This window comes from Monodelphis domestica, chromosome 2 (genome assembly GCF_027887165.1).
Source record: "Monodelphis domestica isolate mMonDom1 chromosome 2, mMonDom1.pri, whole genome shotgun sequence".
Lineage (NCBI taxonomy): Eukaryota > Metazoa > Chordata > Mammalia > Didelphimorphia > Didelphidae > Monodelphis > Monodelphis domestica.
Window position 1 is genome coordinate 164,294,135 of NC_077228.1, and position 23,642 is coordinate 164,317,776.

General features: G+C 42.7%; 1 protein-coding gene across 1 annotated transcript in view; it reads right to left on the minus strand.

Annotated features, from left to right (window-relative positions):
* Positions 1-16,535, minus strand: part of VANGL2 (VANGL planar cell polarity protein 2) — a 40,939-nt gene extending 24,404 nt beyond the window's left edge. Inside the window, exon 1 of the mRNA XM_056816157.1 lies at positions 16,105-16,535. The gene's annotated coding sequence lies outside the window, so the exon portion shown is untranslated. The remainder of the gene's footprint in view (positions 1-16,104) is intronic.
* Between the last annotated feature and the right edge of the window lie 7,107 nt (positions 16,536-23,642).

Genomic DNA, 23,642 nt, shown 5'->3' on the forward strand with positions numbered 1-23,642 from the left:
CAGGTGGGATTTTGGCTGGGACTTGAAGTAAGACAGGGAGTAATATGTAGATAAGGTGCCAGGTTGTGATGAGATTTAAATGCCAAACAAAAGAGTTTATATTTGATCCTAGAGGTAATAAGGAGTCACTGCAATTTATTCAGTGGAGAGATGACATGATCATACCTGCACTTTAGGAAAATTGCTTTAGTAACTATGCAGAGGATGGATTTGGAGAGGGGAATTACTTGAATCAAGAAGAACAAATAGGCTTTTACGATTGAGAGGTGGTTAGAGTTAGGTTAAGATGGTTCCTGTGTGAGTGGAGAAAAAGGAATGTGAAAGACATGCATGTTGTCAAGAAAGAATCAAGACCATTGGTTCCTGGGAGTAGGAAATTTATTCTAGGGAATCCTTGAAAGAGCAGCAGTGGTAGAGATATCAGCTAGGTAACAAGGGGTTAGGAGAAAGATTTCAGGTGCCGACAACTTTTCCCAAAAGTTTGCTCTGGGAAGGTAGGAGAGAGATGGTATAGTATTAGGAGAATGATTTTATTTTATTTTTTCCTGATTGGGGGATCTGTGCATATTTATAAGCAGATGAAAAAGAAACAATGGAGAGAGAAAGATTGAAGATATATGAGAAAAAGGATAACTTCTAGAGCTAGCTCCTAGAGTAGTTGGGAAGAGATGAACATTTAGGGCACAGGTAAGGAGTAAGAATTAGTGAGGCTTAGGAATACTGCTGGATCTGTGACCCAAAGAGAGGGTACATAATGGTCCTGAGAAGTTTTGGGGACTAGAGAAACACATATTCTGAAAACAAGTGGGAGTTAATATATGTTTGATGAATGAGTGAGTGAAAGAATACAGGTCTTTGCCTTCAAGGCACTTAGGGCAAAATTGTTGATTGAGAGATAGTGAATATTCCCTAGAAACCCATGTCTATATGGTCTGGAGGAGAGAGCACTGACTCCCAGTTCTGAAGATTTTTAAAAGAATCCAGAAATCTTAGGTTCTATTTAAGAAATTACTTTGAGCCCATACTGAAAATGCATCACATTTGGTGAGTGGGACATTTCTCTTCCCATCTCTGATTTGGCAACAAGAGGATGAACAAGATGACTTAGTGGCTTAGCAAGGGCACAGTCAGTGCTTTGCATGATATCTCATCCCCAAACAGGAGCAGCTGGACAGTCTCTATGATGATTGAAAACACAGTCTCTTTTATGACTCACCTGATAAAAATCAAGTCATCAAAAAAATTCTCAATATTGTTCTATTTTTCCATCCAACATAGCTGCCAAATATCATATTTCTCTCTGGGATCCTCTTTTTTTTTTTAACCCTTACCTTCCATCTTGGAGTTAATACTGTGTATTGGCTCCAAGGCAGAAGAGTGGTAAGAGCTAGGCAATGGGAGTCAAGTGACTTGCCCAGGGTCACACAGCTGGGAAGTGTCTGAGGTCACATTTGAACCTAGGACCTCCCCTCTCTAGGCCTGGCTCTCAATCCACTGAGCTACCCATCTACCCCCTCTGGGATCCTCTTGACTGTTCTATAGCTTTGGACAATCTTAGAACTTCTTCCTACTGGATGATCTCTTCTCTCTTGGCTTGAAAGACATCGCACACTATATAGTTTTTTCCCCTTTCTAACCATTCCTTTTTTTGCCCTTTACTCATCCTTTTCCTTATCCCCTTAATGTATTCCCTAAGGTCTGTCCTTCAACCTCTTCTCTCTATATATATATTTTTTCTTCCATTACAGTCTTCCTTATTCCCAGCACTTTACCTCCTACCTCTATATGAGAGGGAGAAAGGAAGTCCAAAAGATGAAGGATGTAGGGATTAAACCTAGAAAAGCCCCTTCTCTCTTACATTGAGTCAGGTAATCAGTCAGTTATGTCCCATTTACCAAGTGTGATGCATTTTCAGTATGGGCTCAGAATCTAAAGTGATGGGGCACATCACTAAGTTCCAAAGAAGAAATCCTAAAGAGGACAAGAATAAGCCTATATTGCCTGCCTTAGGTGTCAACAAGGAAGCCTGCTGGTGAGGGATGGTGAACTTTATCAGAAAGACTTCCAGTTGAATATTTTCAGGACATATCTCTCCTCTTATAGTCCCCTAAATGAACCCAATCCATATAAGCATCTCACAGTGGAACCCTCAGCTTGAGCTATCCCTGGTATCTAGATAAACTTTAACACAGGTTCTGTCTTAGCATTAATTCTGACCATGGTCCCCATATGACTCAAAGGGAGAACCCAATATTAGCTGATCTCTATGAAAAGAATCTCTTCATGTTATTCCCGTAATTGAAAATCTTCAGTGCCTCCCTACTGCCAACCAAGTAAATATCAATGTCTCTGTCTAGCACTCAAGGACTCCAGTATCGGCCACTTCTTACATCTGAAGCATTATCTCATCGTTTTCCCCTTCAAGAATTCTACATTAGCTACAGCTACATAATTATGACTCCTGAAGCACTACCGACTTGTATTTTCCCACCTATCCCTCTGTCTTTGCTCACAAGGTTCTGGGTGCCTGAAAAGTCCACCCTACCATGCCTGCTTGGATTTACTCATGCATTAAAGCTAAAATCAAAGTTCCTCATCATCAGAGCCTGTACTAGTTGGGAACCTGTGATAAGGAGAATTATGAGGAATCTGGAATCCTAGAGGCCTTTATAACTGACTGGATAAAAAAGATAAACATGAGTCACTGAAGAGTTTGTAATAAACAATACTATATACAAAGCTCTATACATTAAAAAAATTCTGATTTAATTCAATTCAATAAAAATTTATTACCCCTCTCCTAAACAAAGGGAGATACAAAACAAGACCATGTCCTCCCCCCTCCATAGAATTTAGTGTAAAACAAATAAACTAATGCACTATTACATGATAAGTACCACATTTATCAAGGAAAAGAGACAAAGCACTGAGAATCTCCAAAAGGGGAATGTTACCCATAGAAAAGAAGCCTTCCTAGAGAAGGCAGTATTTGATCTGAAATTTTAAAAAGAAATAGAAATGCAAAAGGCTGGGGGGGGGGGGTATTCAAAACATAGGCAAAGGTATAAGCAAAGGCATGGAGCTGGGAAATCACAGCACATTTAGGGGGCGAGAATAAACCAGTCTGACTAGAGCATAAAGTTTGAAACTCCTCCCCTCTTCTTCCCACACACTACCCCCATCCCAAGCCAGTGCACTGCACAGAGCAGACACTTAATAAATGTTTGTGTTATCGATCAATCCAGGTCTGCTAAGAGGTGAGACTAGATGAGCCACAGCTCTGGGATCAGACACATTCCAGTCCCAGATCTTCCTCAGAGACTCCAGGGAAAGAAAGGGACTGAATCACCAAGATTTAGCAGACTCAGTAAAGTCAGAAATGCTCAAATAGAATGAAGTACACCCTAGCTCACCCTAGCACCCTAGTGCCTACACACTGACAGATACATACACCCTCCCTCCCTCCCTGGCTAGAAAGGCCACTTCAAACACACGAAGAAGAGAGGTAGATGGGGTTGTGTTATCCCCACTGATAAATTTTTAAAACAGACACAGGGCCAACCACCAGTACCCCCCTCTCCAGAGTCCTTTGTTCTTGCCTGTTCAGCCCACAGGCCCCTTCCCAGCCACCCACCCCCTACCCCCTGCCTGGGGAACAGGCTCAGACATCCACCCCCTTCCCCAAGTTACTCTTAAAGAGACAGCAAGACTCATTTCCTTCTCCTATCTCCTCCACCCTTATACACTAACTAATCTTCCTCCCCAACATAAAGCAGAGTACCAAGAAAGCCCCAAATACCACTGAAAGGTCTAGGGCAAAATCCAAAAGTCTGGGACCCCAATCTGCTGCTCCCCTAACATCCAACTACCAAACCAGCCTTAAGAGAAAGAAAAAGGGAGGAGTTCTTCCCTATTTAAGTTAGTCCCAGAGACTGGATATCAGTGTCTCCACAGCAGGCAGGATTCTCAGGAAAGGGGGTGGAGACAGGAGAAAGCAACAAGTGGGAATGTTGAAAGGGAGAGGGGGAGGGAATTATGGGCTTGGGAGCAGGGAGCTCCTAGGGATAAGGGGGCCTGTAAACTGGGACTCCAATCCCTCCCCCCACCTATCATCCCCTCCAAAAAAACCCTAATTCTCTTCAACAGTTGATATGAGGTTAAAAGAAGGCCAGAAGGAGGAAAAAGACCTTTCACAAAAAGAGGGGGAACCCCTCCTCCCCAAAGGTCTTTCAGAAATAAAATTAATGGAATGTCTTAGCCTCATCCCAAGGGAGTTGGGGGGGGGGGTCTTTTGTCCCTGCTGCCCAGCTTCTCTCACATTGATCACCATGGCAACCAAAGCCCCCTGTTGCCTAGGTGATGGCAGCCACATCCTGGAACCCATACCCAGCATCCAAAGCGAGAGAGAGGTTATGTGGATGGGGTAGGGAAGAGGTTAGATACTAGGAGAGAGAATGGGGTTTCGCCTTCCTCAGCCTCATCTTTTGTCTGGGCTCTGGGATCAGATGTCTCCAGGAAACAATCAGAGCAAAAGCCCCAGAAAAAAAATCAACCCAGTGCTACAAGCACGCGCACGCGCGCGCACACACACACACACACACACTCTCAGAGAGAGAGAGAGAGAGAGAGAGAAAGAGAGAGAGAGAGAGAGAGAGAGAGAGAGAGAGAGAGAGAGAGAGAGAGAGAGAGAGAGAGAGAGAGAGAGAGAGAGAGAGAGAGAGAGAGAGAGAGAGAGAGAGAGAGAGAGAGAGAGAGAGAGATCAGGAACAGATTCTGCCCCATTCATATCAGGTCATTCAGACTGGATGGGGCCACCTGATCCTCAAGACAAAACATAAAGCACATGTGCCTGTACACTCAGTGCACAAACATGAGCATAAACAACACAACAGGGGGGCAGGCATACAGAAGTGCAATGAATCAGGATTAGGACCATGATACCCTCTCTCAATTATATCCAGTCCTGATCCAATTCATAGCCCAGTTCTAGATAACCATAGACAGAAAGAGCCATGAAACCCAGGATGAAGAGAAATTACGCAAGGGGCCAGGGTCATTCTGCCAGAGAGGGTTGAAGCTGGAAACCAGGACTCAGGATACCTAAATTCTAGATCATTACCTATATGTCCTTGGACAAGTCAGTTCTTCTTAATGGGCTTGTTCTCATGTATAATATAAGAAGGCTAAGACTAAATGATCTCAAAAGTCCATACTAACTCTAAAGTCCTATGCCATCCTTTGTAAATAATTACAAAAGAAGGGACCCCCCCCCCACTCCTAATTCCCACTAAAGGACAGGAACTGAGATGATGTTGCAACAGAAGGAGAGTAGAAGAACTTTCTGGAAATAATAGCAATGATGCACAAGAATCTTAATGCAAATCTTCTGGAACAAGGGGCAATGTAGGGGGCAGTATGTAAATAGAAATTAATCCAAACATTTGAGATTAGAGCCTCAAATCCTATAGGAAGTTCTGGCATGGGCAAAATCATTTCATCAGGTCCCCTCCTACAGAATATCTATGAAGCACATTCCAACAAGCAGGTCAGAGCTTGGACCTGACTCCACACAACAAACAACTGTATGCATGTAAACACCTCTGTGTGTGTGTGTGTGTGTGTGTGTGTGTGTGTGTGTGTGTGTGTGTGTGTGTGTGTATACATGGGGGGATCAAATTAATTACTTGTTTTACCCCTCGCTCTACTCACACACCTCTGCCCACCACAGGTCCTAGATTACTCCTTTCCATTATTCCCCTTCATATATTTTACATTCCAATCAAATTGACCCACTTACCTTTCCATCTTTCCTACATCTCACAATGTTTAACAACCCCCCTGCCTCCACTCAGCTGTCCTCAACATCCAGAACATTCTCCTTCCTCTCCTCCACTTCTTTAAATCTTTAGTCCAACTGCTGACGTCTTTACAAGATCCTTTCCCTCCCTTCACCGTTTCCCTACCATCATCAAAATTATATTTTGTATTTATTATCTTGGTACATATTGTATCCCCTCAATAGAATGAAAGTCACTTGTGGGTAGGGAATGTTTTCATTTTTGTCTGGCCCAGAGTAGGCATTTAATAAATGCTTCTTGAATTTGATTAAAAGTGATTTGTCAGGGTAGCTAGGTAGTAGTGCAATGGATAGAATGCCAGGCTTAGAGTCGGGAGGACCAAGGTTCAAAACTGGCCTCTTACACTTAGCTGTGTAACCTATCCAAGTCATTTAACCCTGATTACCTGGCCTTTCCACTCTCCAGTTTTAAAACCAATACTAAGGCAGTTTTTTAAGTGACTTATCCAAGGTCTCTCATGTAATAAGTGATAGTGTCAGTGTTTGAAACTATGTCTTCTGACTCCAAAGTCATCACTCTTCAATTACACTTTACTATCTAATAGTCAAATACCCTCATTTTACAGATCCTGGATTTGTACTCTGCTTTAACATCCTTGGTAAGATATAAAAGGAGCAGAATATGGAAAGATAAAGCCCCATCCCTGCTCCAGCTATACAAGAACTCCTAGAACTTGACTTCTAAAGCTCACAATGAACCTTTATAAGTCTAGAGTCTAGGGCAATTATTAATTGCCAGAGAATTATTAATCTGCATCCCCAGTATGTCCTGAATATGAAAAATGACTAAATGGTGAAACATGTCAGTTTGGTAGTTATTGGTGGTTGACTTGACCTCACTGGAGAGAAAGTGACATCCCCCTGTAAGGATTCCCTAGAGTCTCTTCTAAGGATACTTGAGTTAACCCCACACTTCCACATCACCGACCAGAGCTATTGGAGTCAAGAGTTGTTTGAGTAAATCTGGGGCAGTTCACATATTAACTATAATAATAATATAGTTAGCATTCATACAGAGTAACTGGGTGGTATAGTGGCCAGAGTGCTGGACCTGGAAACAGGAAGATCCATCTTCCTAAATATAAATCTGGCCTCAGACCCTTATTAGCTGTGTATCCCTGGGGAAGTTACTTAACTCTGATTGCCTGTTTCCTCATCTGTAAAATGAGCTAGAGAAAGAAATGGCAAATCACTCCAGGATCTTTGCCCAAAAAATCCCAAATGGAGTCACAAAGAGTTGGACACAACTGAAAGATGACTAAAAGCATTTATATAGTACCTACCATGTGCCAGGCACAGTGCTAACTATTTTACCTCATTTGATTCTCACAGTAACCCTAAGAGAGAGGTGAGGTTATCATTTTATAGTTGAGGAAACTGAGGTAAAGAGAAATAATGTGACTTTACAAGGTCATTCAGTTAGTGAGTGTCTGAGGTCAGATTTGAATTCAGGTCTTCTTGATCATAATTTCACTATATTCTCTATCCACTATGTCATCTAGCTGCCTCTGAATAAGTTATGGATATTTTAGGTTTTTTTTAATAATTCAGAAATTTTTTTGAATAATTTTGCCCCTAAGTAGATAGATCTGAGGCCCAGGTATGGCACTGGGCAGAGAGGACAACAAAATAGTTTCAGGATTTTGGCGGGGGAGAAGACCCCAGGGAGTTCCTTGTGGCTGTTTTTTACTTCCTTCCTAACTGTTATTACCTGCTTTTACATTTCTGAACTGCTTTTCCCCTAAAGGTTATTGGAAATGTTTTTTATCAAATAAATTATGGATCAAAATTCTCAGACTCTGAGAGATCCATTGAACCAAACATGTAACTATAACAGGGACAACAGAATAGAATGTTAAGAGTTTAAAAAGACTCAAGAAATTATCCAGACCAACATCTTCACTATACAGAAGAGGCAAAGTGGTCCAGGGATGGTGAGACTTGCCCATGGGCACAAAGTTTTGGGGCATAGTAGAAAGAACCCTGGATTTAGAATGAGACAACTTAGGTTCCAACCCTAGCTATGCCACTGATCAGATAAGTGTTTGCCTTAAAGACTTCTAGACTTCAAGGGCAGGAGCTTTGTCAGGTAGAGATCAGACTAGCTGACCTTGAGGATCCTTTCCAGATTCTCTGATCTGGGACCAGAGACTTCCAGCTTGTACTACCACCTCCCAGGATTATCATGAGGAAAGCACTTTGGAAACCAGAACATACTGGGGATGCAGATTAATAATTAGTAGTAGTAGACCTTAATTGAACTCATCCTCTAATAGCCCATCATGGAATGGAGGGAAACTTTGGTTCCTGAAGGTCCTCATCAGAAAAAGCTTGGAACATCAACCCAGAGAGTGTCATCAGAAATCCAGCTTGGACATATTAAGATTGGCTTGTGACAAGAAGTCAGACATGATGGTCAGTTAAATTCAATAAATGTATTGAGAACTTTTTTTGGCTACAAGAAGCCATAAAGTCATCTTCTAAGGCATGGAGGGGTTCCAATCAGCAGAGGACACACTCACAATGAAGAATTCTTTAGAAGCTAAATTTTGATATATTGGTGAGAGAGAGAAAGAAGCAAACCAGTTCTCTAGACTCCAGTCTTATGTTTCTTCTACTGTACCACACTGATTCCCACTCCCAAATAGTACCACATGAGAGCAAAATTCACAAAGACATCACCCAGAAAAAAGGATCACTATAGATTCCACCATCCCATAGAATCCCCATACCCTGTAAATACAGTAAAAAAGAGGTATGGGATTCCAGATCTCTTGAGCTCTGAAGAACCCAAGGGGGTCACAGATTCACACATGCCCTAGGCCTAAACCAGAGTAGGAAAAATTTATCAAAAAATCCAAAGCCTAAGACTAACAAGGATTCCATGGACCTCATCCAATTCCTTACTGGCCCAAGAACTTTCTTACCCACTATTCCTGAATGAAGGATCTCGAAGATCCTTTGGGGTATAGCTCTTATTATCTTTTCACCCTAATAAGAAAGGGGGCATAGAATCTTTCGACAATGGTACAAATCCATCCCTCTGGAGTCAGTCCTATCCTGACTGAACTATGATTCTCTACTCAAGGGGAAACTAAGGAACAGAGAAAGAGGAATAGAATAGCCCCAGGAGTTGGAACTCTTCATCCCTATGCCCTGAGAAAATGTGTACTGCCCCTTGGGTGGCACATCTGACTGGGAGGTCAGAAAAGTAGGTGGAGCTACTGTGAAATGAAGAAATTACATCGAGGGGGCGGATGAGGGCTGGGCTTGGAGAACCACAGGTTGTCCATTGGAAGTTGGCATTGGGTATCCTTGCCCCCACCCTGTTTACCTGACACTCTCCCAGGGCAGCTCCCAGCAACCTCAGACATGAGCTCACCATCCTCACTGGCCTGAGGGGGTGGGGGGATGACAGGCAGAGATCAGGAATCCCTCTCCACTGGACTGCATAGAAGGGAAAGGACTCTTCCTTAGTCAAAAGGTCAGTGCCTGGGCTCATGGAAAGCCTTCTCACTACTAGACCATCAATGAATGAAAGTGAGAAGGGCAGAGAAGCAGAAGGGTCCTTCAGGTCTATATAGACACTATTCCCTTCAGAAACCTGGAAAGGCTCCTACTAGCTCCACCCAGCTCCACTCTACTCCACCCAGCCCATCGGGCTCTGCAGAGACCTGCTTTGCTCTCTCTTCACCCCTACCCCACCCCCACCTTAGCTCCAGGATCACACATACATGCCCCTCCATACACACTCCCCAGCCTCTCCCAGGCCCATTCCCACCATTCCCACAACCAGTCACAGAAACAGCAGATTGGGGGTGTGAGGGTGGGGGGGGGGAACTGGGGGAGGGGAATGAGTAATCTCATTGGCATCTATCCCAGGCAGGGACTAGGGGGAGGGGGTAAGAGGCAGTGGGACTGGTAGGGATGCTTGGGTCCCCCCTCCAACGGCAGGATTTAGCATCCCCCACCAAATCACAAGCTTCAGCTAGCTTCCTAACACTCCAGAGTGGCAAAGGATTCCCCCACACACCTGAGAGGAGGGGCAAGAACAGACATGTGGATAACAGGAAGTGTGTGCCCTAGATTCCAATTGATGAGGCCAACTTCTCCTGTGCTCTCCCCCTCCACCGACCAAAAAAAATTCTTCCTTTCCCAGTCAATTCTTCCTCCCTGACTCCCACAATCTAACTCTACCAATATCTTCAACCAAACCAAGGTCTGGTTCCTCACAGCCCTATAGGGGTTTCCTAAAGTCCAGTAACCCATCTTCTACCTGAGCCTTCGAACTAGAGAAGCAATAGAAAGGGTCTATGTGTATATATGGGGGGCTGTGGGGTGTAAGGAAAACAAAAAAAAAAGATAGAGACCTGGTGGCCAGCAGAGAGTGAATAGACCTAAGAGGGAAAAGCCAATAGGATAGGCATCCTTAAGTGAAGGGCAGGAGGGAATGGGGTGGGGCTCATATGAAAAGGAGAAAGAAGAAATGAACCTATATGGAAGAGGCAGTGGAATAAATAAGGAGTACATATGGATATAGAAGGTGTCAGAGTACTTGTGAAAAAGACTTGGAGGGGAGGGGATAAGAAGAGGTGAGAAGCAATGGGATGGACCTAATTGTATATTTGGAGGGAATGGATATAATAGGGGAAGAGGGAGAGTAGGTAAAGGCCAGTGTAAGGTAAATTTAGGTTTATACAGAACAGTACAAAGATGAAGGAGGAGGCATAGGATAGCAGAAATGTGTGTATAAGAGATGAGAAGGGGATAATGGAATAAACCCAGAAGGATCATGGCTATACAGACACAATGGAATAGGAGGGTCCAATACATGTAAAGGACAAACAGAAGCATCCCTGGGTTTCTTCTATGTCTTTTCCTCCAATTCAGACTCCTCCTTCTAGGGAAACTAGCAGATAAACAAATATAGGTCCAAGCCACATACCCCCAACCCAAAAAAGACCCCATTAAGAAGGTCTCTCCCATTCTCTCAATTAGCCCACCCCCACCCAAGCTTTTAAGTCTAATAAAAGATTTTTAGCACCCCTACTCTCCCCACAGAGCCATTCCTGGAGTTAAGCAGGTGAGAAAATGAGTGTCTCCATTCACACTCAGTTGTTTTTAAAGTTCCTCTGTTCACGCCTCAGTCTCTGCACCTGTCACTCTCTACCCCCATTTCCCCTAAAAAAAAATAATAAATAAAAGAGGAGAATCTATGGTCAGCACAAACAAAATGCCAGATCGTCTGAGGGGGGAATTGCTGGAAAGAAGAAAAGGCAGCAAAGTGATGTGGCATCCCTACTTATATAATACCATAAAACACCACCATCCCAAATCACCCATTCCCATATATCCCCATAACATACAATGGCCCACTGGAGAGGGAGTTGGACATTCCCAAGCCAAAATTTCAGGGTAGTGGTGGCAGGACTGCCCTAGGAACAGTGATATTAAAATTTTGTATCTTGCAGGAGGAAACTCCGTGGATACAGAGACCACAGAAGTCAACAATCCTAGATGAAAGGTGATTTTCCCCATCTCCACCCACAAAGAAATCTGCCTAGGCTGGTTCTTCCATCAGATTGGAAATTGGGAAGAGACTAGGAGGATATTCAGTGTCTTCCTTTGGATCTCCTGCCCCAGCAATCAGAATAGGGGAGTGAAGGTGATTATGTTTGAGAGCTGAAGATGATTAACATAATGATGGGAAGAGACCTGTGGCTAATATTCCCATGCTACAATCTTTCAACATTAAGAGTGCAGCATCAATCACCTCCCTCCTGCTGTCCTACAATAGAGTCTAAAAGCCAATCCGATGCCCCCAAAACTATGGTTCTTTCAAAAGGTGAAACCTGTGCTTATATGGGTCCCAGGTTCCAATCCCTCCCCAAACAAAGGCCATGTATACCATACTCTGAAAGAGAGACCCTCTAGAGATCTTCCTGCTCACACTGCTCCTTCTCCTGGGATTCTTACAAACCTCACAGTCCCCGAGTTTCCTTGAAAAAATGAAGGCAAAATTTAGACATAAATTTAAGCCATGCCCTAGAGTCCATGAGGCTTGATATTTACCAGAAAGAAGAATACTGTTCAAAAAGCACCCTGAACTTGGAATCACAGAACATGAATTCACATTCCAACTCTGACTCGTAAGAATATAACTCTATAACTCTGGACAAGTCCTTTCATCTCTCTGAGCCTCAGTTTTCTCATCTGCAAAATAAAGTCATATTAAATTATTTCCAAGGTCCCTTTCAGTAACAGTTCTATGAACCTATGGTCCTATGACCCCTTGTCTTCAGTCCTAGGAGGTCAGATAACACATAGGGGCCACTGAATACTATAGAGACTCACTCTTATGATCCTCTCCAGAAGCTAAGCACTCACTAATAATGAAGGAAGAAGAGGGCCTGAGTCATCTTAACTTACATGTCCCACTGGCTATCCCTCAACCTTAGTTGTGGAGGCCCCATAGGACAAAGGGGGCCCCAAAATGCCTGCCCCACCCCTGCCCCCAGCTTCTTCCCACTCTCCCCTTTCTCCACCCCACCCTGATAACTAAGAGATTCTTGGCCTAGCCACTCTCTCAAACCTTTTCCCAGGTGTTCAGTCTGTAATTACAAGCCTCGCCAGGGGCATCAGGTCTAATAGGGCTTCATTTCCAGAGGGCCTAACATAAAGAGTGTCTATGTCCCATATTTGCACAGAGATAGGCAGAGGAGATGGCAATCCCCAGCTGGAAATTCACCCTAAGCCTTCCTAGTTCCAGACAGAAAGAGAGAGCAAGAACTACATAAGGACAAGGCAAAGCTGCTACTTAGGTGTAGTCACTCTCTTTTGAGCCATACCCCAAACCTGGTATGGAGACCTCATCCAGAAGTGAGTAATTTACCTGGTAGTCAGGCAACTAGTTAGACCATCCACTAGCAGACAAAAATGGGGTTAGGGAAATGGAGAGGAAAGTAAGAAAGAATTTGCCTTGCTTCATCTCTTGATTTTTCCTGGTCAGATTCTGTCCCCAACTTTAGTCTCTGGAAGGGAGATGATGTTTCCAAACAACATGAAAGGAATCAAAAAACCAGGGCACAAAAATGAAATCAGGCATCAAGTCTAGCAAATATCATGCAATAGGACTGGATTAAATGAATTTCCTAGGAATTAGAAAGCACAAAGAGATTTAGTATCTCCCATCCTTTTTCAGCATGTCCTCTTCATACCCTCAGGGACAAGGAGGAACAGGTATCATTAGTCCTACTTTATAGAAAAGGAAACAGAGGCCTTCAAGAGAGAAAGTGACTTGGCCAGTGCCACATGATACATCAAAGGCTAAGCAGAAACAAGAATCCAAGTTCTTCATTTTCCTACTCAGGGCTTTCTCTATTTAACCTTATAATGGGGGGACAAGTCAAAGATGGGATGCCAAAGAAAACAAAAGGAAAAGGGGTTTGCTAGGGTTGCCTAAATTCCTGAAATCTACCTGGGAGGGGGGCAAGAGAATCCTAGATCCTTCTCACTTACTGGAAGTAGTTCTTCTAAACAGGTAGCCATCTAAATTTACTATCCATATTGACTCAAGAAATCATATACAAACTAGGGGTAGTTGAAGGGAACAGTCCCTCCAATGGGAGGGAGAGATTGCACAGGAGTTACTCTTCAACCAAACTCTCATTCATATCTATCTGCCTAAGATTCCTTTGACTACAAATTGAATCCTAATGGGATTGGGGAACAGCAATGACAGAGCAGTGATACCTTGGAGTAAAATCTGGGAAAGTTAGAGCTCAGTAAGTTATATAAGAATGCCTCTGTTTCTAGAAGAGCTTCACCTATTAATTTAGACTGGAGCCCTAACTCCTTGGCCTAAAGGTAGTTAGGCTATGAGTCTGTTAACGCGCTGCTTTAAAAAAGAGATCCTGTCCTAAACTTTGGTCCCTTTCCTTTCCAGACTTGCCATTAAAGACCTGGTCCTACCACTTCCTCCCCCAGCCCTGAACAGGGAAGGGAGAAGCCAATTCTGTTCTCTGAAGAGAAATATTTCCATTTGGGGGTAGCGCAACAGAGTCCCACACCACAGTAATGGATGACAGCAGATTTGTAAACAGTATGTTTCCCCTTTCCCTCCTGCCCAAACCATTCACAGATCGTAGTCCTATCTCATATCTTTTAGCCTTCAGCTCTAATCCTCGGCTCCCATTCTATACTTCAGCTCACACTATCACCCTTCCTCCCATATGCTTAGCCTTAATTCTACATCCTTAACTTCTATACCCTCAGGTCTTATCTCCTAATCCATACCCTCAGCTTTCAACCCAAATCCACATACTCAGCTTTTAACTCTGTCTCATATTCTTATATATGATTCCATAGTAGTATCCTAGTATCTTCAACCCCATCCCACACCCTTAACTCAAAGGCCTCAGTGTCCCATTCATATCTTCAACCTCATCCTATACCCTTCATCCCTATTCTAAATCTTCATTCTACATCCTCAGTCCCTATTCTTTTTTCTCAACCCCAGATTCTATCTTCAGCTCACATCCCATACTCTCAAGTGTACCCATCTCATACACCCTCAGTTTCCATCCTATACTTAGGTCCTCAATTCTCATTCAACACTCTCAGGCTTGCCTTCAACCTCCTGGAAACAGAAGGGAGGCCCTGAGTTATATTCCACAAACAAAATACCAGTCAGTCCATTCCCCTCAATCATCCTGTTCTCCTTTTCCATTTCCCATCTCTATCTTCCTAGTGGATCAAAAGCATCACTGCTCTACCATTTCCCCAACCCTTGTGGTCCCTCTTCCCTTCTTCCTGCATCAGAATCCCAAAATTCCACAAAGGCCTTAGAGTTCTGAGAGCATGGATGTTGAAAAGAGTTTCAATGTGAGTGTACACAATGTACACATAACCAGCCACAAGCAAGCCTTGCCTGACCCATGCCCACCCATTACTTTTTTACTACCCCATTCTTGTTTCCAACAATAAACCTACTGTTACTATTTCTAAATCTCCCCAGCACAGAAAAAGAGAGAGAGACCCTTCCTCAGTTTTCAAGTCCATCTCACCTATCCAAATGCAGAGGACATACATAACACCTTCCCCCTCCCCAGTGCACACACTATCACCAGGGACAGGCATACACTTACAGGCACACCCATCTAATATGAAGAGGAAACATCTCAAAACATAGTAGTATACACATATAGAAGTAACCGACTCTTTAAATAGAAACAATTCTCTTCAATACATACCTCTAGTTCCCCCTATACACACACACCCTTCCCTAAGACATCCCCTGCTCAATATTTGGGCCTGCAAACACACCCCTTACCCCCCAAAAAATTATATATATATAGATAGATAGATAGATATAGATATAGATATAGATATCTTTACCAATATCCAAGCACCCAGGTATACAAACATTCTCATTCCCCACTATACACACCTCCCTTCCTCAGTATACAAGAACACACATACAGAATCCCTAACACTAGGGGTACCTCAGACACTCCCTGGCCCCATATAGATGATAGCTGGAGAGAAACCCCTACACACCCCAAACACGAAGGCACACACCTGCAGGGACAGGCGTGCATGAATACAAACACAAAGACAGGCTAGGACACACATGTCTTCCCCCCCCCCCCCAGCAGTTCGCACAGTGGCTGATCCATTTGCTCTCCAAAGAGGGGAGCATGAGAAAAGGGTAGAGGAGGTGGTTGCTAGCGCTTGACCTGCGGGCTCCCAAGAAAGCCCAGCCAGTACCCTTCTCCAGGCTCCACACCCGCTCCCCCTTTACAGTCAGTTCAACACCCTCCTGGGACTCCATACAACACCCCCAGAAGCGACACGCCCGCACACCAATCCCCTCCCCTTGCTTCATAGACATCTCCTGAACCCCCTCTCCTCCCGCCCGCTCCAGACTCCAGATCTCGGGCTGAAACCCTCTCCCTCAGGGACCTCTCAGGCCCCCGCCCCGGCCCCGGGCCCAGGAAAGTCCCAGGCTTGCCAGGCCCGGGCCCCGCCCCCCAGGCGCCCCTTCCCCTCCACAACTGAGGGGGTGGTGGTGCTGCAGGGTGGAAGGGCGGGCCAGAGGCAGGGAAGCCCAAGACCCCCCCAAAAAAAAAACCAAGCTCCCCTTCCCCAGCCCAGGACACCCTTCCGTCGGTCCGGCGCGGCGCCTTGCTCTTTCTTTTTCTTTTTTTTCAAACTTTGCCCGCGCCCCCCGCGGCCTCGGCACTCACCCGCCGCTCCCGAGCTGCCCGGGTCCGCTCAGTTCCGCCCCGGCCCAGCCGGAGCCTTTGTATAGCAGCGCAGCACTCCAGGTCGCTCGGAGCAAACTCCGCGCTCCCGGGCAGCACTGGCGAGGGGGCGGGCGAGGGAGGGGGGTCGAAGGGGGGCTCTTGGTCCTGGTCACCCCCTTGCTTTATCCCAGACCGCAGCCTCTTCCCCCTCTGGGCCCCGGGGGGCGGGGGTCGAGGGGGAAGGAGGGGTTCTTCAGGCTCCCATGGCGGGATCAGAGATCAGGGAATCAGGGATCAGGAATCAGATCAGGAGCCGGCTGAACATAGGGGGGAGGGGGGAAGAGGGAGAAGAGGGAGGGGAAAGGGGAGGGGAGCGGGGGGGGGAGAGCTCACTCGCCAGCACCTCCTCCCGGGCTGTTCCGGCTGCCGCCGCCCCTCCCACCGCCTTGTCCATTGTCTGCGGAGCCGCAGTTCCCAGACTAGCCGAGCTACTCTCCTCTCCCCTCCCCCTGCCCCTTCTACTCCTAGCTCTCCAAGGCCCTCGGGTTCTTGGAAACTAGACGTAGAGGGTGCGCGACCCCAGTCCTGGAACTGTGGGAGGGAAGGACCAGAATTCCCGGGCCCCCGCCCAGCCTAGCCGGCAGTTTCTCCTAGAGAAGCTGATGGGTACGTCTTCCCGCCTCGTCCAAGACGCGGCTCCCAAACCCTGATGATGCTAAGGACGCTCCCCTTTCTCTTCCCCAGAGTTCTTTTGAAAAGACAAGGTCAAGGATCTGGGAAGCTGGAAATCCTCTCACACCAACACACCACCCCCCAGTGGCTGGGAAAAGAGAGGGCTATCAGCTGCTGGGATCAATAGGGAGAGCTGCCCCCCGCCCTTCTCCATACGTGCCAGGATTTCCCTCTCCCCCTCCTAAAAAATTAATTACTCGGCATTCATGCTGAGGCCGCCGGGGGAGTAGAGGGATGCTCCCTCATTAGCACTTTTTTCTCCCCTTAGGTTTGAGCTTCGAGATTAATTAAAAGGTAAACCCGCCCTGGGGAAGCAGGAGAGGGGAAGGAACTGGGACATATCTAGTTAAGTTGAGATGGGGGAGGGGAAGGATGCTTGGGGGAGGAAGGGGAGTTTTCATTTTCTTAGTTTATTTTTGTATCTCTCCTAAAGCTTGGTGTAGTGGGAGAGAGTTCTTTCCTGTTTCAAGTCTGGCCTTTGACAAGAAATTGACCGTGTGATCCTAGGCAAGTCATTTAACCTCAGTTCTCTAGGCAACTCTTAGAGAAGACTATAAATCGTTTTGGTAGAGGGGTTTATGACTGAAATCACAGATCCTCCCCACATGACTGTACCGTACCCTCCACTCAATAACTGCTTAACTAGTATCTATAGAGCTAATGAATTCAGAAATCTTTATCCAGCAGATACTGTCTCTGACACTGTACTAGATGCCAAACATACAAAGACAAATTGGAAATGTACCCCTTCAAGGAGAGAAGTTTGTGCGTAGTAGAAAATTAAATACAAAATGTATACAAAGAAACTTCTGGGTTGGGGGGAGGACTCCACCAACTCTGTGAATCGACTTAAACTTCCTGTAGGAAATGGCAGGGGAGCTGAGATTTAAAGGAAGCTAGAGATTCTTCTGACAGGCAGAATTGAAGATGAAGTAATGTTTTAGGCAAAAGAGACAATCAATTAAAAAGCATTCATTAAAGTACCCTGTGCCAGGCTCACAGATAAAAAGAGGAAAGAGAAAACAATTCTTGCCCTCAAGGAGCTTACAATCTAGTCAAGGGAGAGAAATTACATATGTGTATGTGTGTATGAACATATGTATTTACATATATTTTTGTGTGAGTTATGTGTAAAATGGGCAAAAAGTGATAGAAAGACTATTGGCTTTGGGGAATCAGGAAAGGTCTCATCTAAAGAATATTTTAGGCATGATCAGCCAGTATAATTGCAAGGAAGTAGAAGTGCAGCAAGAAAGTTAGTCTGGCTAGGGAATGATGAACAAAAGTCTGGAAAAGATTGAAGGCAATCAGCCAACCAATCAAACATATACTAAATGTCTTCTATATACCAAGCACACTGCTAGGTAAAGGTGATACAAATAGAGAAAGAAGCTGTTTCTCTTCTTAAGGACTTTACATCCTAAAGGAGAGATAATGTATAGGTATGTGCATGTGCATATAGATATACATGCACAGATATGCAAAATTAAGTATACAGAATGAAGTGCAAGTATATAGAGAATAAATATTATATATACAAGGGAACTAAATACAAGGTAGTTATAGAAGGGACCACTAGTAGGTAGAAAGAGATCAGGAAAGGTTTCAGATAGAAGATGATGTTTGCACTGACTTGAAGAAAGGAAAGGATTTTATGAAGCAGAAGTGAGGAAAAATTAAAAGTATCCCTTTCCATATCTCACCTTTCCCCATCACAGTTTCAATATATTGCTGGTTGGCGTAAGAAATGAAGTAAGAATTTGGGGGGGGGGTGTTTTGTGGAACCTACAGATGACATGTGAAAGCCAGCAGATGACACAGAAAAAATTTAGAAACTCAAATGCATGAAATATGTTTATAGTATTGTATATCAACACATTTTCTTTTAAGGTTATATACAAATATTTTTAAATTTAAGATAAGTAAAAAGTAAAAGTTTGCAAAAAGAACCCAAAAGCCAGCAGATGACACACAAAGATTAGAAATGTAGAGATAGCTTAAAATGTTTAGTAACTCATAAATGCATAAAATCTATGTACTGTTATATATATTACCTTACAGTATGTTCAGTATTATTCTCCTCAAAATTGTTTAATTTTTAAATTTTTCATATTTATTTCTTTTTTTACTTCTTTTTCATATAGCATTTTTACTTAACATTGACCTACATATAGCCTAGGTCCAAATATCTACCCCAAATTTTTCAATAAGGCACTAAAAACATACCATATAAGAAAATAATAATTTCCGATTTCTTGCCTAGTCCAAAGGGAGGGCCAAAAAATTTTACCAAATTTTTCCAGATCTAATAGGCACTGTGCTTCTAACCCCCAAGATGTCAAAAGGATATCTGTACATTCGTTGCATGTGAAGAGAAGAGTGCAAAAGATAAAGCTGTGGGAGAAGTTCTCTCTGTGTGAGGAACGGAGAGAAGACGAGGCTGTCTGAAGATTAAGAACGGGAAAGAAATAACCAATGGAACTGGAAAGGAACTTAAGGGACAAGTTGTAAAGGGCTTTAAATGCCAAACAGAGAAATTTGTATTTGATCATAAAGGTAATAGAGAGCCACTGAGGCTCTGCAAAAGTCTGGAGAATGCAGACAGAATGGAAGAAATGAATGGCATATATGTCCCCAACCCCTGTCAGTTCTAGGATGTTTTGGAGACCCACAATACAAAGCTAGAAAGGTCACCAAAGTTTAAGGTCACCATCAGGATCAAGCAAGTCCTGAAGAATTTGGAAAATCTTTAGCACCATAGATCCAAGTGGGTATACTCCAGGGGTCATTTGCTATAAAAGGAGACAAATCTCAGACCTCGGGACCCATTAAAAGTATTTCTCACTGACTCACTCCCTGCTCTAAGACCTTTGGCAGAAGACAACTGAGGGTATACACTTTGGTCAGTGAGCAGAGACAAAAAGACTAAATAGATCAATAAATAAACAGACTTTTTATTAAGAACTTACTATGGGCTAGGCACTGTGCTAGGTGCTAGGGATACAAGTAAGCAAGCCAGTTCCTGCCATCAAGGAGCTTGCAATCTGAGAAAATACAACCCTCAAAGAGTGTTAAGGGGCAAGGAAGGGAAAGAATAAGAATGATTATTATTACTATGTTATCTTACAGTTATACTACTACATAGGTAGTATTAGAATAATATGTAAAATTTGATTCCAGGTTCTCTAAATCCAAGACAGTGCTCTTACTCCTATGATAAGTATAACAGTCTTACTTCCTTCCGAACCCCCTAACACACAGTAGGGCTTCTATATTTTCAAGGGTTATAGCACTAAAATGCAAATGACTGTTTTCCCTAGAAGGTTTGCTTATTGTCACTTCTAATTGCTACTGCTAACACCTACAACACTTTCCCCACTTAGGGATAATAGGATGAGAACTGAGGGCTGCGAAAAGGCTATTATTTCTGTCATCCTCTTCTTGGTATTCTCTTCTCTTTAGGTTTCAGTAGCTTTGCTGGATCTCAACCAGTCATGCTTGGTGCCTGCCAAGGTTCACTTCTGGGCATCCTTTTCTTCCTCTACACTGTCTTATATGATGATCTCTTATAGGCTTCTATGGATTTAATTATCATATGCGTGACTAAAAATGATCAGACCAATCTATTTGTTCCTAACCTCTCTCCTGGCCTCCAGTCTTTTATCACCAACTGTTTCTTACACATCTCAACCTGGAAATATATGTATGTATACACACATACATACACATATATATATCTCACATAAAATATACATATATACACATGAATACATCTACACATGTAATTTATACTATATAATTACACTATATATCTATGTGTATATTATATATAAGTATATTATATGTAATACAATAAGTATAATTCATAAAATACATGTGTACCCACAGAAATACATCTACACACATATGTGTACTTATTCTCTTCACTGACTGTTCCCCCACCTTGCAATAGCCTCCCTTCTCATCTTAACTTCCTGGCTTCCCTGACTTTCTTCAAGACTCATCTAAAATAACACCTTCTACAATAAGCCTTTCCACCAACCCCATCCCATGGCCCTCTAAATGGTTGTTTTTATGTTATAAACATTTACTGCTTAATCCTATTTCTTGAGAACTCTTTTGTGAAGAAGTAAAACTAATAATACAGTGATTCGATTTGACAGTACATGTAACATTTCACATCAGTAACATGTCCTCCTCTTTATTTTAAAAAACTAATAGAAATCTAGTGTCTCTCCCCCCTATATTTTTTTAAGAAGAGACATATTTCTTGTAGCAAATACTTATAGTAAAACAAACCAAATTCTTTCATTGGCTATATACTGACATTTATATTTCATTCTGATCCCTAATAAATATATCACTTCTTTCTCATGTTTCATGGTTGGTCCTCTGGAATCATGAATGGTCACTGTATTGATCACAGTTCTGTTATTATGTAAGTTGTCCTCCTGGTTCCACTAATTTTATTCATCACTTTATAAAATATCCTCAAGATATTATATTGCCAAAAAAAAAAGAAAAAATTTGAAAACTTGAGTTGTTTGTACATGGCTGTTTTCATGCTGCCTCTTCCACATTAGACTGTGAGCTACTTGAGAGCAAGGATAGAATTTTGCTTTTCTTTGTATCCCCTGAGCTAGATACCATGCCTGGAATATAGTAAGTACTTAATAAATGTTCATTAATTGACAGATTCTCTGACTCAGATAATGTTAAAAATGTGAACACAGAAGAGCCAGTGAATTGTGGAGCAATAGATAAAAATATTGAAACTAGAAAGAAAAATAGCTTCCAGAGGGGAAAATATTATAGCTAAAAACAAGGAAAAGTCTTTTGTTTTATTTTTAGCTACATTGGAGGGAAAGGAATATCAAAGAAGGAATAGAACCGTTGCTGCCTGGGGAGGTTAGAATGATGATAATAGGTACCTGAGGAAAAGAAGAGTAGTTCAATTCTTATATTGCTTTTCTCTTCTCTGCCAAAAAGAGTGATCTTTGGATTGGAAAGAAGAGAATAAAAATAAATAAGATGGAGTTTAAACCCAATATTAGTAGAGAGATAGTAAGAAAATATCTAGTGACCCTTCATCACCCAAAATATTCTCCTTCCTTCTTCAGTGAGTTCAGAACCATCTGCAACTCCTGTCCCCAGACTAAGGGACTCATTTACGGGACTCATTTACATGCTGACATTCCCTCACACATCCTAACTTCTCATTTCCTCAATCTAATCATTTCTTATTACCTATCCCCCTGCTCCATTTCAATTACATATAGAGATTGTCATGCCTTTCATTTTGCCATCATCCATAACTTCCATTTCCATGTTCAAAATTTCTTCATTTAATAATCATATTTTATCATTCCATCTTCCCTAATAATACCTTCTAAACCCTTAGCAATGTTCTTTATCCTCATGGTGACCTCTAATCCCTCTATACCTTAGTTCTTTCCCAGGCCATCCCAGGTCCATTTGATATACTCTCTTCACTTCCCTAACTTCATGAATCAGCTCTATACTGACTCTACTCTTGAATCCTTTGCCTATTACCAATTAAAACTTGTCAAACTCAAACTCAAGATAATCCCACTATTTGCTTCCTTTCCTACTATTCTTAGCTACTGAAAGGAGCTGGAAGAAATTATGAAACTATGCTGACTAAATCTACTACAGATTTGTTATGTAATATCAAATGGACCCTTTCTGAAGCAAGGTAATCATTCTCTTTCCCATTGCCAGTCTCCACAGATGTCCAATTTCTCCTGCTCTTCCCTCAAGCCTCCCACAGCAATCCCTCTTTCTATCCTCTAATATGAGGACATTGCCTCATATTTCACCCAAAAAACCATCCATTCATTTCACAAGGTCAGCAGTAAAAGAGAATGATAGATGGATAAGATTAAAGGTTTAAGATAAAGTATGTATATACATACAGACATATATATAGAGTCTTTTGAATTCAAATCCAGTATTCTTTCCATAGTAAGGCACAAAATCAGAGCACTCAAGGTGTGTTTGGGGAACAGAAAATTGTCTTGAATAAGTTCAAATAAGACTGGAATTGTGGAATGATGTCATATTGTGAAAGAACTTGCATTCCAGATAAAAGAGATTGGATTTTGCTGGGTTCACAATAGGGGAACACTGAAGGCTTTTGGAGAGAGGAGTGTTATGTGGAAAAAGGAATTCTGGCAGTGATTGAAAGGGTTATAATGAAGAAAGAATGGAGTAGAAAAACCTAGCCAGCTAAATAGTAACAAAAGGTTTTATCAGAGCAGTGACAGTGGGAAGAGGGAGCAAGAGAAGGATGCCTGAGACATCATGATGGGGGGATGGAGTAGGGGGAAGAGACAAAATCAAAAGGGCTTGTTAATTATGTGATATGAGAAGTGAGGGAAAGACATGATATGAGCCAAAGATTTTAATGTAGTTAAATCAATATTATTACATATAAACTATACAAAAAACACCATACTAAGTACTGAGGATATAAAAAGAAAAAAAAAAGGAAAGTCTTTTTCTTCAAGGACTTTATATTCTTCTAGAAAGATAATCCCAAGGCAGAAATTGTTAGTGGAGTTATGGAGGTTTTGCTACCTGGTACTAAAATTTAGTGGACACTCAAAGCATTTACAGGATCATAGGATCTTTCCCCCCAATTTCCCCAATGCTACAGGTGAAAAAACTTGCCTTGCCCCAGGTTATATAGACTGGTTTTTGTTGTTGTTTATTTTTTTTAACATTTACCTTCTGTTTTAAGTATCAGTTCTAAGACATAAGAGCAGCAAGGGCTAGGCTATTGG